The 14,778-nt window shown below is 33.3% G+C and overlaps 1 non-coding gene across 1 annotated transcript; it reads left to right on the forward strand.

The window, feature by feature from the left end:
- The first annotated feature begins 14,471 nt into the window (after positions 1-14,471).
- Positions 14,472-14,578, forward strand: LOC131180384 (small nucleolar RNA R71). The gene has a single exon (XR_009149160.1). It is a non-coding gene; the product is annotated as a small nucleolar RNA R71 (small nucleolar RNA).
- Positions 14,579-14,778: the final 200 nt, after the last annotated feature.

Consider the following 14,778-nt stretch of genomic DNA (forward strand, 5'->3'; position numbering starts at 1 on the left):
TTCATAGTATTGATTAAAAATCTAGACTTCGCATGTACTAGGAATATTATATTTAGCGTGGGACTGTAAAAGATTATTTGTTTTGAAATTGTAACCTACATTTATGCATGTGTGATTGAATGGGATAAATATATACCTTGGATGAGGGAGCTGAGCTCCCATTTGATATAATTATTATGTTGAGGTTTGTGAGGGTGAGTAGAGCTTCCCAAATTTATATATTTTGTGATCACAAGTCGAGTGAGTTAAAACCCCTCGTTAGATAGTTTAGTTTATGGTCGGACTATATTCAGTTGATTTCTTGAAAATGAGCTCTAGATATGAGCTTTATGGTTGAGCTAAAATCAATTAAACTTACTACGAGTTTTGGGAGACTTATGTTGACCCAAATCCTAGTACCAGTCCAACCCATAATTTGGGTTGTGACACATAAATTTTAAAATAATTTTATTAATTTTATTTGAACTATAGTCAATGAATCGCTTTGCTATTAGAAGCAAATTAGTAAAAATAATTTTACTTGAGTGTCTATAATTTATTTGATGTCATGATATATATTAGATGATTCATCAAATATTAAAATTCAATTCATGTTTGAAATATTATTTTTCATGGAAAAAATTTACTATAATAGATGTTAATATATATTTTAAGTTTTTTCTTTTTTTGTCTTTTTTATATAATTACAAATAAATTAATGTTAATATATATTTATATTATTTTTTTTGACATTTAATATATCACATGTATTTTTATAAATAAAAAAATTATGAATTAAGATACAAATTAAATGTTACGTTGGTTCCCTAAAGAAAATTCATGGCTCTGCGGTGAAATAGACTTTTCAAACTTCAAAAGAAATTGAATCAATTTTCGTATAAAATGTAAATTATTATATTAGGAAAAATATTTCTGTTGTCTATGTAATTTAATTTGACTGAACGTACAAATTTATACTTGCATTTTATAATTATGATTATATTTTTGCTTTTCCATATAATATAAGAAGAAAATTTTATTTTCATATATATATATATATATATATTAGACTCATGAATTTAGATTTTCTTTTCCTAAAAAATTGTAGTAACATTTGAAAATATAAGATACTAGTATAATGTCTATATTATGCATGGATAATTTATAATTTTATTTTTAATTACATTTTAAATAAGATAAATTATTACTATTAAATTAATTTTAAATTAAAATTTCTCTTTTATTTAATTTAATTTAAATAAATTTATATATGTTATAATAATAAAATTTTAATTAATTTATGGCGTAATAAATTAAAATATCTATTTAATTCTTTATATATATATATAGTAATTTTCATGATTATTTCATTTAAAATGTAATAAAAGAATAATCAAAATATTAATTAATGATAATAAAATATTTAATGATGATCTATTATTATTATTATTGATAATAAAATATTTAATGATAATAAAATATCAAAATATTTAATGATAATTAATGAAAATAAAATATTTAATGATATTTAATCAAAATATTTAATGATGAATATATAAAATGTAATTTAAAAATATTTCTATTGAAAATTAATGATAATAAAGTATGAATAATCAAAATATTAGTTATAATTATATTCGATATATAATTATAATGAAATAAAATATTTAAAAGTTTAGGAAATATTAATTAAGAAATTTATAAAAAATGAATAATTAAATATATTTAAATAAAATAAATTTTGAGAATAATAAATAATAATTTTTGAAAGAAATAATAAAAAAATAGTACAAATAAAAAAAAGATCTTAGAGCATTTAGTTAAAATGAAAATACTTGGTAAAAGGAGTGTGCTTGATGTACATTAAATGTCTCATAAGACATACTATATATAAATAAATAAATGAAAATCATTTAAATAAAAATTAGTTTATTATTTAATTGAAAAATAGTAATAAAAACATTTAAATTCAATTTTTATAACAATAAAATGTTTCCTATTTACTTGACTGTTTCAATTAAATAATCATAAGTTGGTCATAATGATAATAATAATAAGTATTAATTAATTTTAAAAAAGTGAAATAAAAAAATATTAAATTATTGGCATAGAAAATAATACATATTAATTATAAATAAGTTAAATTTTTATATTTTATTTTTTATAATTTTTTATATAGACCATATTTTTTGTCTCTCAAATTTTTTAATAAATATTTAATAATAAAAATAATAAGAAATATAATAATGTAATAAAAATATTTATTAAAAATATGAAATAAATTAAGGTTGATTAAATTATATGATAGTTGATTATGAGATGAGAAATTAATGATCAATTTTCTTTAAATTAATAGTCATCAATGACCTATTATTATTATTATTATTATTATTATTATTATTATTATTATTATTATTATTATTGTGGAAGATAATTGATGTGGCCCAACCGCAAGTGCACGGGTCGTACAAATAATATAGAAAAGATATTGTTCCCACGAGGAGTTGTGTTAATGATTGAATTTTTAATATAAAAAATTGACTAAATTGAACTATTTTTGAAATTAAAGCAATAAATTGATGGGTATTGGAGTATGAAATCTATATGTGTAAAATTAATGATCTATTCAATAATGTAATGATTTAACTAAATCTGCACCAAATTAAAATAAGCAATAGAACTATGGCAAAATTTAAAATGGCAAGTAATTAAATTCAATTAAAAATTAACAATTATAAAAAGGCGATTCCGGAGTTCATTTTCAAGATATTTTTGAATTTTAAATTGGTTATCCAATCTTGTGGAACTTACGGGTTTTAAGGAGATTAATTCTTAAATCCTTTGAATACCCTTTCGAGTGGGATAAAGGGTGCCTTAATCAATATAATCCTACTTTCGTGGAGTTAGAGTTAATTAAGACCCATTAAGTTCTTTAATTAATCTGTAAATCCTCTTAATCCTTAGTTTATTTCTAGATCTAAGTTAATTAAGTCTAATTTTTTGATTATCTATCACAAGGTTTTCTCCTTTCGGTGCCTCAACCATGGATTAAGAACATCACTTAATGGGATCCTACACTAAGCATGTCATTAAGCACACAAGAAATGAATAAAACTCATTAAGACCACAAAATATGGATTACCCAATCAAAATCCACAAAATATCTCAAATATTACATCCCTTACTCCAGAATCTAATAAAACTACTCACTATCCATAATATTTACAAGATATTCTGAGTTAATATAGAAATAAAACTTTAATCTAAGCTAAGAAACAAGAAACCCAACACTAGAAAGGTAATAAATATGCAAGAAAAGAAAGAAATCTCCAAATCTGGCTGGAAATGATGTGGGAGACGATTTTGACTCTTCAGCTGCTGCCCTCTCCTTTTCCTTTTCTTCCTCTCCTTTTTTTTTCTTTCTAAAATGGGATAAGGGTCTATTTATAACTTTTTCTGACAAAGAGCCCTAAAATGGTGTGTTTGAGATGTGATTTTCTGAGGGAATCTTCTGCCAGCTCATTAATGAAGTCTTTGTGGGACTGCATAAGTGGATTACATAAGTTATGCAGTCCCTTATGCAGTTTTCGACTGGTTTTTGGCTCTCTTGTGCGAAACTGCATGAGCAAGGTGTAAGACTGCATAGGTTATGCACAATTCTGTGAGGTTGCATAAGGGAGGCACAAATCTGCATAAGTTATGCGGCAACTTATGCAGATTTCGGCAAGTAGTGGGGACAGTTTCTTCTCCTTATACAGAACTGCATAACTTATACGGCAAGTTATGCGCAATTTGGCCAATGCATATTTCAACTTTGAAACTTGTTTTTGACATCTTTGGCTGTAGAAATCACTTCTCAATGGCAAAATTTCTTTTTAGTCCCTCAAAAACACCATTTTACCTACAAAACAAAGTAAAAATTACAAATTAATCAAAAATTGACAATTATGAAAAACTAACTAAATAACTAATGAAATTAGCTAAAAGTGACTAATAATCAAATAAATTGGCTATGAAATTAAACCTAAATGACTATGCAAAATGTATGCATCAAATACCCCCAAACTCAAGCTTTTGCTTGTCCTTAAGCAAACTTTAAAATGTGCAATTTTTAGGGGTGCCTTATCCAAAGAGCTATGAAAATCACCCATTAAAGTAACTTAACACACCTTTAGTCATACCAACAATCCATATACCCATCCTTCAAAATGCAAAGAATCTAATGCTTATCCAAGCTTTGACCGCTTAGCCATCAAGTCAATTATCATTCAAAATTCCCAAACCAACCAATCAAAAGAGAGATTCATACTCAAAAGGAATACTAGGACAATCAATAGTCAAAGTGTCTCTATATAGAATGATGGAATTAAATGAATGAATGGATAATTTTCCAATCCCATAGGCAAATTCCCTACTCCTATCTCCACTAATGTAGCAAGTACTATCAAGAGATCAAAGGTCTTTTTTAGGGATGTAATGGGGCCATGGGGTTCAAAATGAAGCTAAGAAGAAAAATGGGCAAAAAGGATTCAAAGCATAAGAATATTTTCAATCTTGACAACATAGGGTACACTTCTTATTTTATTATTATTATTATTATTATTATTATTATATATATATATATATATATATATATATATATATATATATATATATATATATATATATATATATATATGGAGGAGAGAAATACACAATGAAAATTGTCAAGTGCTAGCATATTTCACAAAATACATAAAAATGAAGGGATATTTTGATACTTTAAACTTTGAAACTTGTATTTTCTTTTGATGATTGTCCCTAAAAATGTCACCCCCAAACTCATTTCTTTTAATACTTTGGGTGGATTTCTTTCAATTTGAATGACAATAATGAAAAGCACATATACTAGCACTTTTACAAGATGACAAGCATTTCTTCTCCCTTTTATTGTATTTTTTCTTTTTTTTTTATGTACCTAATATTATAAATAATTATTCTCATGAAAAGGGTTGGAGTGTTTGGTTCATTGGTTAGGTAGCAATAAGGGTTTCAAGAGAAGTTAGGAATAAAAAGGCTCAAAGGGGTTTGCAAGGGTCAATTTTAATTAGGAAAAGGGCCAAAGGTTTAAAATGAGAAGGTTTAAATCAAAGAATGCCTAATCATCTCTCTATTCAAGTACAAGCTGGTATTTCGCCTTGAAAGGTTTAAAAAATTTATTCTAGGATTGGTGAGACATCATTTGACTACCTTATATCCAATAACTCCCTCTAAACACTCCAACCTCTAAGGGACTAGTTGGGTGGCTTTTTGGTTAAGAAGATATAGGCAAGGGACAGACACTTCAAAACTTTGCATTTCTTAGGAAACTTTCAATCCACAAACCCAACTAAAGGTAAGTAAAATCACTCTTATAGGCAATTTTTCAATACTCAAGGGATTTGGCAAAAGATTTTAATGCATGATGCATGATTCCTAAAAATGAGCAATGCATCAACTAAATGGAAGAAATCTATTTGTGTGCAATGTGTATAATTTCTAAGTGATGTGTAATGTGTGTGTAAATGTGTTATGTATATGTATGTATGGATGTATATGTAAAATATTTACAATATATATGTAAATGGAATGGGATGAGATATTCCTAAACTCAAAATGTGAAAAATGTAGCAAAAATCAAAATGCACACCCCCAAACTCAAAATTGGACATTGTCCTCAATGTCTCAAGCAATGCATTATCAAAACTCAAAGCAAAAAGGAATTACCAGGAATAGTGAAATGTAAGAGCAATAAGAAAGAGTTACCTGGTATAGAGCATATGAGAATTCAAGAGATAATGGTGATGCATAAGAAGCTGCACAAGTTATGCAGAATAAAATGTTGTACAGAACAGGTGCATAAGGAGGGTGCATAAGCTGTGCAGTTTTGCATGAGTGGCATAAAGGACTGCATAGGCTATGCAGAACATTTGCATAAGGGGATTCACAGCCTGTGCAGTATATTCAAAAGCTGCTGCATGATGATATAGCAAGGAAAAATGTACAAACACCAATAGAAGCATGCAAATATATAGAGTGTATGGACAAGTATGCACAAAAGGGCAGTAAAGACAATGAGAATCAATGAAAAACTAATGGAATAGCCATCCAATAGAACTTCAAGAAAAACAGAATTCAAGGCAAACTAAAATTGTTTGAACATATCCAAAAAGAAAAACTCCTATAAGTTTGAACAAAATCAAAATAAAGACTAATCTAGTTCTATGGTTTTGCCCTTATCCAAAGATACTGCTAAAGGACTGGTTGGAGCTATCTGCTATCGAAGGGGTGGTTCTGGAGGAGGTGATGGAGGTGGAGGTGGCATTCCCAGAAAAGCCATGAGCTGCTTCATCATCTCTTTTAATTCTTTCTGCTTATCTCTGGTTTCCATGACAAAATCAAAGAGTTGATCATGACGATCCTTGAGGGTATCAAGACCAAATTCAAGCTTTCTATCCACAAAATATATATCATCACTAAGCCTTTCAAGATAGGTGAATAAGGCTTTAGTGTTGAAGGGAGAAGGTGCTGTGGATGAAGAGGGTCCAGCTGCAGAAGGTGTAGGCTGTGCAGAATCTGCTGGGATGTCCTGTGCAGACTGAGTGGGTGGTGTAGGTTCAGTAGAATGCTATTAGACTGGTGGGACAGATTGTGCCTCTGGTTGTGCAAAGGTCCCGTGGTCCATTGCTGGTTGTGCAGTGTCAGAAGGTGGCAAACTGAATCCAGTTTTGGATAGGTGTGTAGCATCAAAATATAGAGTGTCTGAAAGTGCTGGTAGAGGATGCTCTTCCGGATTAAAACCAAAACGCTTGGCTATAACAGTTATGAGCCCACCCATGACTATGTCACCTATGGATTTGGTAGCAATATGTAACACATGCTCACAAAAGAAGTAACCAGGAGAAACTTTGACTTTGTGAAAAGCACACCATAGCATGAACAATTCAGATTTTCCATCAGCACCAGAACTAGTCCCTCTGCCCAAGATAGTGCTAGCAATAAGCCTATGGATAAATCTAAGTGCAGGGTCTAGTATTTGAGAGGTCTTGGATCTGCCAGCAAAAAAACTCTGAGGTTGGTTTGTGATAATCTTCCAAAACTGAGCAGCATTCCAAACACCTTTATTTGCTACCTCTACCCCTGTATATGGTACCCTAAATAGTCCATCAATTGCAAACCCAAAAATGCTGTGAAATTGGTCTAATGATAGCTCTCTATTTTGTCCCAAACACCTAAACTTCATAGTTGGTTTGTAATCTATCTCATACAATTTCAGAGTAGCAGAAAATGAGGAAATAAATTCCAAAACTAGAGCTGGATAAACTAGTTCTTGTTTATGCACAAATTCCATCCAACCTAAACCATCAAGGTAAGCAACCACATTATCAAATAAACCAACTGATTGGAGGGCATCCGCAGAAATGTACCTTGTGGGTTGCACCTTCCTGTCCTTAAGTCTCTTAAAGGTTGCCTTGTGAGCTGCATCAGGAAGGGGCCAAGGTAGTTTTGATACCTGTGTTGCTGCTGATGTTTACTTTTTGCTAGAAGATGGTGATTTGGCTTGTGGGATAGAGGTAGAAATGCCAACCCCATGGCGTGTGGAGGCTGAAGTTTTGGGGTTTTTGGGTGGAGGCTCTGAAAGTGGAGTGGTGGGTGGGTCTTTGCGTTTTGTGAGAGGAGGTGCAGAAGCCATGGGTCGGGTGGATTTCGACCAGATTTTCCCCATATAAGTGGCTGTGGGAGGTGGTGGAAGGGTTTGTTGTGGAGGCGAATCGGGGTTGGGGGGCTGCATTGCCAAGGACGAGACTTGGAGAGGAGAGGTTTGAGGGGAATGAGGAGGCGATTCCATGGTGTTGTCGATGATGCCGAGAAAAATGGTCGTGGGGGAAAGGAGTGAACAGGAACGACGGGAAGTGGAGGTGGGAAAGTGGGTGCCGAAAAATTTTTTGATTTGAACAGGACATGTGTAAAACTGCATAAGGGGAGAATGGGTGTGCATAAGTTATGCACTCTCTTATGCAGGTTTCGGTGGAAGATAAAGAGTGTGAAAAATTAGTTATGCAAAAGTGCATAGCTTATGCTCTAACTTATGCAAGTTTCGGCTAATAATGGAAGTGTAGGAAATGTGGTCATGCAGAAGTGCATAAGCCGTGCACTCTCCTTATGCAAGTCTCGGCAAATTTTGGAATTCCAGAAAAGTTGGTCATGCGGAAGTGCATAACTTATGCACTCCCTTATGCAAGTTTCGGTAGATTTTTTATTTCCAGAAAGTGTGGTTATGCGGAAGTGCATAACTTATGCACTTCCTTATGCAAGTCTCGACAGGTTTTGGATTTCCAGAAAGTGTGGTCATGCGGAAGTGCATAAGCCATGCACTCTCCTTATGCAAGTCTCGGCAAATTTTGGAATTTCAGAATTTGTGGTTATGCGGAAGTGCATAACTTATGCACTCCCTTATGCAGATTTCGGCAGAAAGAGAAAATGCAAGATTTGTGGTCATGCAAAAGTGCATAAGTCATGCACACACTTATGCAGATTTCGGCAGAAAGAGAAAATGCAGGATTTGAAGTCATGCAAAAGTGCATAAGTCATGCACACACTTATGCAAGTTTCGGCAGAAATGAAATTTGACAAAAATGTGGCTATGCAGAATTGCATAAGCTATGCACATCCTTATGCAGATTGCAGCAGGGATGAAAAATGGCAAAAATTGTGGTTATGCAGAACTGCATAAGTTATGCAATGGCTTATGCAGATTTTAGCAAAGATGAGAAATGGCAAAATTTGTGGTCTAAAAGCTGCATAAGCTATGCTGTTACCTATGCACAATTCAACAAGATTGAGATTACAATTGAAAATGATTTGCAAGTTTGAAAAATACACTAGAATGAAGAAATATAATTCTATGAAGCATAAATAATGAGAAATTATCACCAAAAACACATCAATATACACAAAATCCATCAAAATTGCATCATACAAGCTTGTAGAAGTGAGTTCTGCATAAGAGGCATTTGTGAATTATGCCATTTCAACTCAAATTCTGCAAATCAACATTTAGCACATTAAAAACTCAATAAAATCTGCATAAAGTTGCATTTATCCACAAATGAGAATGGACTCCCCAAGTTATGCCAAGAAAATGCAATATGTCCACCTTGAATTTCACAACCCAAATAAACTCAAAACTACAAAAATGACCCACTTACCATCATATTAACATGATAAGCACAAATACTTAAAAGTTACACACCCAACCTCACAAAGAAACATATGTCATGTGCTGCAGACCCTTCTTTGCTGAAAATTGCATTTCTCTGCATAAACCAAGAAGCAAATCTGCACAGGTTATGCAGTAAGAATAAATCAATTTTAAAAGAATTGAAGGACAAAATTTCAGATTAAGAGTCACTCCCCAGCAGTTCACCAACCTTCCTCCATTGAAATACATCTACAAGGGACAAGAGTCAACAATGTCAAAAATTGAATTTGGGGAGATTTAAGATAAAAATAAAAGCAATGTAAATAAAAGTAAATCAACAAAAGCAAACTAAAAGAACTTGGGATGCCTCCCAAGAGGGCTAATTTATAGTCCTTAGCTGGACTCTTCATGCATTTCACTAAAAAGAGGTGAGGGATTGGAGAGCTTATAACAGCTTGCTCCCTTTATTGGGTCTCCAGTTACGTAATGTTTCAATCTATGCCCATTGAGCTTAAAATTTCTAGATTTTTCACTCCAAATTTCAATTGCTCCATAAGGGAAAACCTTAGAAACTCTATATGGACCAGTCCACCTTGATTTCAGTTTTTCAGGGAACAATTTTAATCTTGAGTTGAACAACAAAACTGAATCACCTTCTTTAAATTCCTTTTTCCTAAGATGCTTATCATGCCAAACTTTAGTTCTTTCTTTATAAATACGGGCACTTTCATAGGCATCCATCCTCAATTCTTCAAGCTCATTAAGTTGTAATAGTCTTTTCTCACCAACTTGTTTAAGATCAAAATTCAAGGTTTGAATGGCCCAATATGCTCTATGTTTTAGCTCCACAGGTAAATGATAAGACTTACCATACACCAACCTAAAGGGAGTAGTTCTTATAGGGGTTTTGTAAGCAGTCCTATATGCCCATAAAGCATCATCTAGTTTGACAGACCAATCTTTTCGAGAATTGCTCACTGTTTTCTCCAAGATATGTTTGAGTTCTCTGTTAGAAATTTCAACTTGTCCTGAAGTTTGAGGATGGTATGGGGTAGCTATCTTATGCACTACACCATACTTCCTCATTAAGCTCTCAAATTGCTTATTACAAAAATGTGAACCCCCATCACTAATTACAGCCCTTGGAGCTCCAAACCTGATCAAAACAAATTTCTTCAAGAATTTTACTACCACTTTAGCATCATTAGTTAGAGTTGTAATAGCTTCCACCCACTTTGACACATAGTCAACTCCAATTAGAATGTATTTATTACCATATGAAGGAGGAAATGGCCCCATAAAATCTATTCCCCAGACATCGAATAATTCCACTTCAAGAATATCATTTAAGGGCATTTGATCTCTTTTTGACAAATTTCCACTCCTTTGACATTTATCACATTCTAACACAAATTTCCTCACATCCTTAAAAAGATTTGGCTAAAAGAAACCAGCCTGCAGAATTTTACTAGCTCTTTTAGAGATTCCAAAATGTCCTTCATAATCAGAAGCATGGCAATGATGCATAACACTCTGTGTCTCCTCATCAGGAATACATCTTCTTATTAAACCATCACAACATCTCCTAAAGAGTAAAGGATCATCCCATCTATAAAGTTTTACCTCATGCAAAAACTTTTTCTTTTGTTGCCATGTCATTCCTAGAGGTAAAACTCCACAAGATAAATAATTCACCAAGTCTGCGTACCAAGGTAGTTTAGCAACAAGAGAGAAAAGTTGTTCATCCAAGAAAAACTCATCAATAGGGACTTCATCCATTTCTTCATCATCCAATTTCAACCTACTAAGATTATCTGCAACTACATTTTTAGCCCCCTTCTTATCTCTAATCTCCAAATTGAACTCTTGTAGCATCAGAATCCACCTAATGAGCCTAGGTTTAGCCTCCTTTTTACGGAGTAAATACCTGATGGCAGCATGATCTGAAAATATAACCACCTTTGAGTCAATAATGTAAGGTCTGAACTTTTCCAATGCAAAGACAATTGCTAAGAATTCCTTTTCAGTTGTTGCATAATTTGTTTGAGCCTCATCCAGTGTTCTACTAGCATAATAAATAGCATAAGCCTTTTTGTCCTTTCTTTGACCAAGAACAGCTCCAATTGCATAGTTGCTAGCATCACACATAATTTCAAAAGGTAGGCTCCAATCGGGCGGTTGCATGATTGGTGCAATAATAAGAGCTTGTTTCAACCTATAAAAGGCATCCAAACACTCTTGGTCAAATACAAATGGTTTGTCATGACTTAATAAATTAGACAAAGGTTTGGCTATTTTAGAAAAATCCTTGATAAAATGTCTGTAGAACCCGGCATGTCCTAGAAAACTTCGAATTCCCTTGACATTGGTAGGAGGAACCATCTTCTCTATCACTTCAACCTTGGCTTTACCAACCTCTATTCCTCTGTTAGACACCAAATGTCTAAGCACTATCCCTTCCTAAACCATGAAATGACACTTTTCCCAGTTTAACACAAGGTCAGTATCTGCACATCGCTGCAAAACTTTAGAAAGGTTAGCCAAGCATATGTCAAATGAAGATCCATAAACAGAAGAGTCATCCATAAAAACCTCCATTATATCTTCAATGAAATCTGAGAAGATTGCCATCATGCACCTTTGAAAAGTGGCTGGTGCATTATACAACCCAAATGGCATCCTCTTATAAGCAAAGGTTCCATATGGACAAGTAAAAGTGGTTTTCTCTTGATCATTTGGATGGATAGGGATTTGAAAAAATCCTGAATACCCATCTAAATAGCAAAAATAAGAATGCCTAGCCAGTCTTTCTAACATTTGATCAATGAAGGGAAGTGGAAAATGATCTTTTCTAGTGGCAATATTTAATTTTCTATAATCTATGCATATTCGCCAACTAGTCACTGTTCTGGTGGGGATTAATTCATTATTTTCATTTTTTACTACTGTCATTCCACCCTTTTTTGGGACAATATGTACTGGGCTTACCCAAGTACTGTCCGAGATAAGACATATGATCCCTGCATCAAGCAACTTCAAAATTTCCTTTTTAACAACTTCTTTCATATTGGGGTTCAACCTCCTCTGATGTTCAATAAATGGCTTACAATTTTCTTCCAAAATAATTCTGTGCATGCAAAAGTGTGGGCTTATTCCCTTAATGTCATCTATGGTGTATCCTAAAACCTTCCTAAATTGCCTCAACACTCTTAACAACTTACCAACCTCTAAAGTACTCAAGTTTGCATTTACAATTACTGGATAAGTGTTATTGGTGCCAAGAAATTCATACCTGAGCTGAGAAGGAAGTTGCTTAAGTTCTACCTTAGGTGCATCTTCTTCCTTGAATGATGGTTGCTTAGATTTGACTATTTCCTTTTGTGTGAGTTGAAAAACTGGAGCAGAAATGAATGGTGGACTACCCTCTAAATGTTGAGCATATGCAGCCACATGAGGGTTGTCATAGTCTATGCCTCCTCCATGAACCAAGCAATTTTCAAGTGGATCTTCCGGATATCTCTTTCTGAAGTGTTCTTCAACCAGCTCATCAATGATATCAATTCTCAAGCAAGTATCAGCTTCAGAATAATGCTTCTTTATAGTGTTATTAATATTGAAAACCAATTTATCTTCACTAACTCTAAGAGTCAATTTTTCTCCCTTAACATCAATCAATGCTCCTGCTGTAGCTAGAAAGTGTCTTCCCAAGATAATGGGGATATTAGAATCCTCTTCCATGTCCCAGATGAGAAAATCAACAGGTATATAGAACTTCCCAACCTTCAGAGGCACATTCTCCAAAATCCCTTCAGGATACTTAATTGATCTGTCAGCTAACTGAAGAGAAATGTGGGTTGGTTTTAGATCTCCCATATTGAACTTCTCATAAATGGAGAGGGGCATGAGGCTAACACTTGCCCCTAAATCACATAAAGCTTTTGTAGAACATGATTCCCCAATGTGGCATGAAATTGAAAAACTCCCTGGGTCCTTAAGCTTTGGAGGAGGTTTCCTTTGGAGGATAGCACTGCATTCTTCTGTCAAAGCTACAGTTTCATGATCTTCAAGTTTCCTCTTGTTTGAGAGAATTTCTTTTAAGAATTTTGCATAAGAGGGCATTTGTGAAAGAGCATCAATAAAAGGCACATTTATGTATAGATTCTTCAAAACCTCTAAGAACTTTCCAAATTGCTTATCAAGCTTGGCTTTTTGAAATCTTTATGGAAAGGAAAGTTGTGGCTTGTAAGGCTCTGGAGGTACATACTTCTCTTCCTTCTCTTCAATTTTCTCTTTACATTTTTCTGCACTTTCTTTCTCACTTTCTTGTTTTTCACTCTCATCAATTTCTTTCTCATTTTCTCTCTTCTCACTATTTTCACTTTTCTCATTTTTTTCACTCTTCTCATTATTTACAACTTTCCCACTTCTTAAAGTAATAGCTTGACACTGCTCTCTTGGGTTTTTTGGTTGACTTGGAAGTTTTCCAAAAGACTTGGTACCTGAGGAAGATGCTTGTTGTGCAATCTGATTTTCCAACATTCTTTTATGTGTTTGCATCTTTTCTAGCCTTGCATTCATCTCTCTCATCTCTTCATCATGCTTAGTTTGGTTAGCAAGAATCTGTTGTAATAAAGCTTCTGTGGTTGAACTTTGTTCTTGCTGTTTTGGTAGAGGTGCAGGATTCATGTTTCTCTGCTGAAAATTAGGCTATGGTTGCCTATTTTGCTTATATGGAATTCCTTGTTGCTGTTGTGGTTGAAAATTTTGATTTGGAACTTGATTTTGCTGATTTCCCCATGAAAAGTTGGGATGATTCCTCCAAGTTAGATTATAAGTTTGAGAGTAAGGATTCCCCATTTGTTTATTTCCATAATTACCAACATATGCAGCTTGCTCTCCATAGTCTACTCCACAGCTGGTAGCTCCTTCTTCATAAGCAACTTGTTGTAAACTTCCAGATGATGATGATGAACTAACCAACATACTTAAATCTTCCATCTTCTTAGCCAAAACATTTGTAAGTGCATCAAACTTTGCATTAATCATGTTGAATGGATCAAGGTCATACATTCCAGCAGCTTGCCTTTTTTGAGTTGGAGCTGGTCCTCTTGGACTACTCCAAAGATGAGTATTCTTTGCAATTTTCTACAATAGCTCATAAGCTTCATCTTCATGCTTCATAATAAATTCTCCTCCTATTTGAGCATCAATAATCCCTCTAATTGCAGGAGTGACATTTGTGTAAAAATTCTGGTTTATCATCCATTTTGGAATGGCATGATGTAGGCATTATCTCTCTAATTCCTTCCATCTCATCCATGATTCATAAAGAGTTTCATCTTCTCTTGGTCTAAAAGCTGTCATTTGATTCCTCAATTCTTGAGTTTTTCCAGGTGGAAAATATTGTGCAAGAAATGCATCAGTGAGTTGCTCCCAATTTGTAATGGAGTTGTGAGGTAAAGAATCAAGCCAATCCAATGCTCTATCTTTCAAAGAGAATGGGAATAGCTTCAATCTTGCTGCATCATCAGATACTCCAGGTTGTTTTTGCATATCACAAATCATAGCAAACTTCTTTA

This window comes from Hevea brasiliensis, chromosome 5 (genome assembly GCF_030052815.1).
Source record: "Hevea brasiliensis isolate MT/VB/25A 57/8 chromosome 5, ASM3005281v1, whole genome shotgun sequence".
Taxonomy (NCBI): domain Eukaryota; kingdom Viridiplantae; phylum Streptophyta; class Magnoliopsida; order Malpighiales; family Euphorbiaceae; genus Hevea; species Hevea brasiliensis.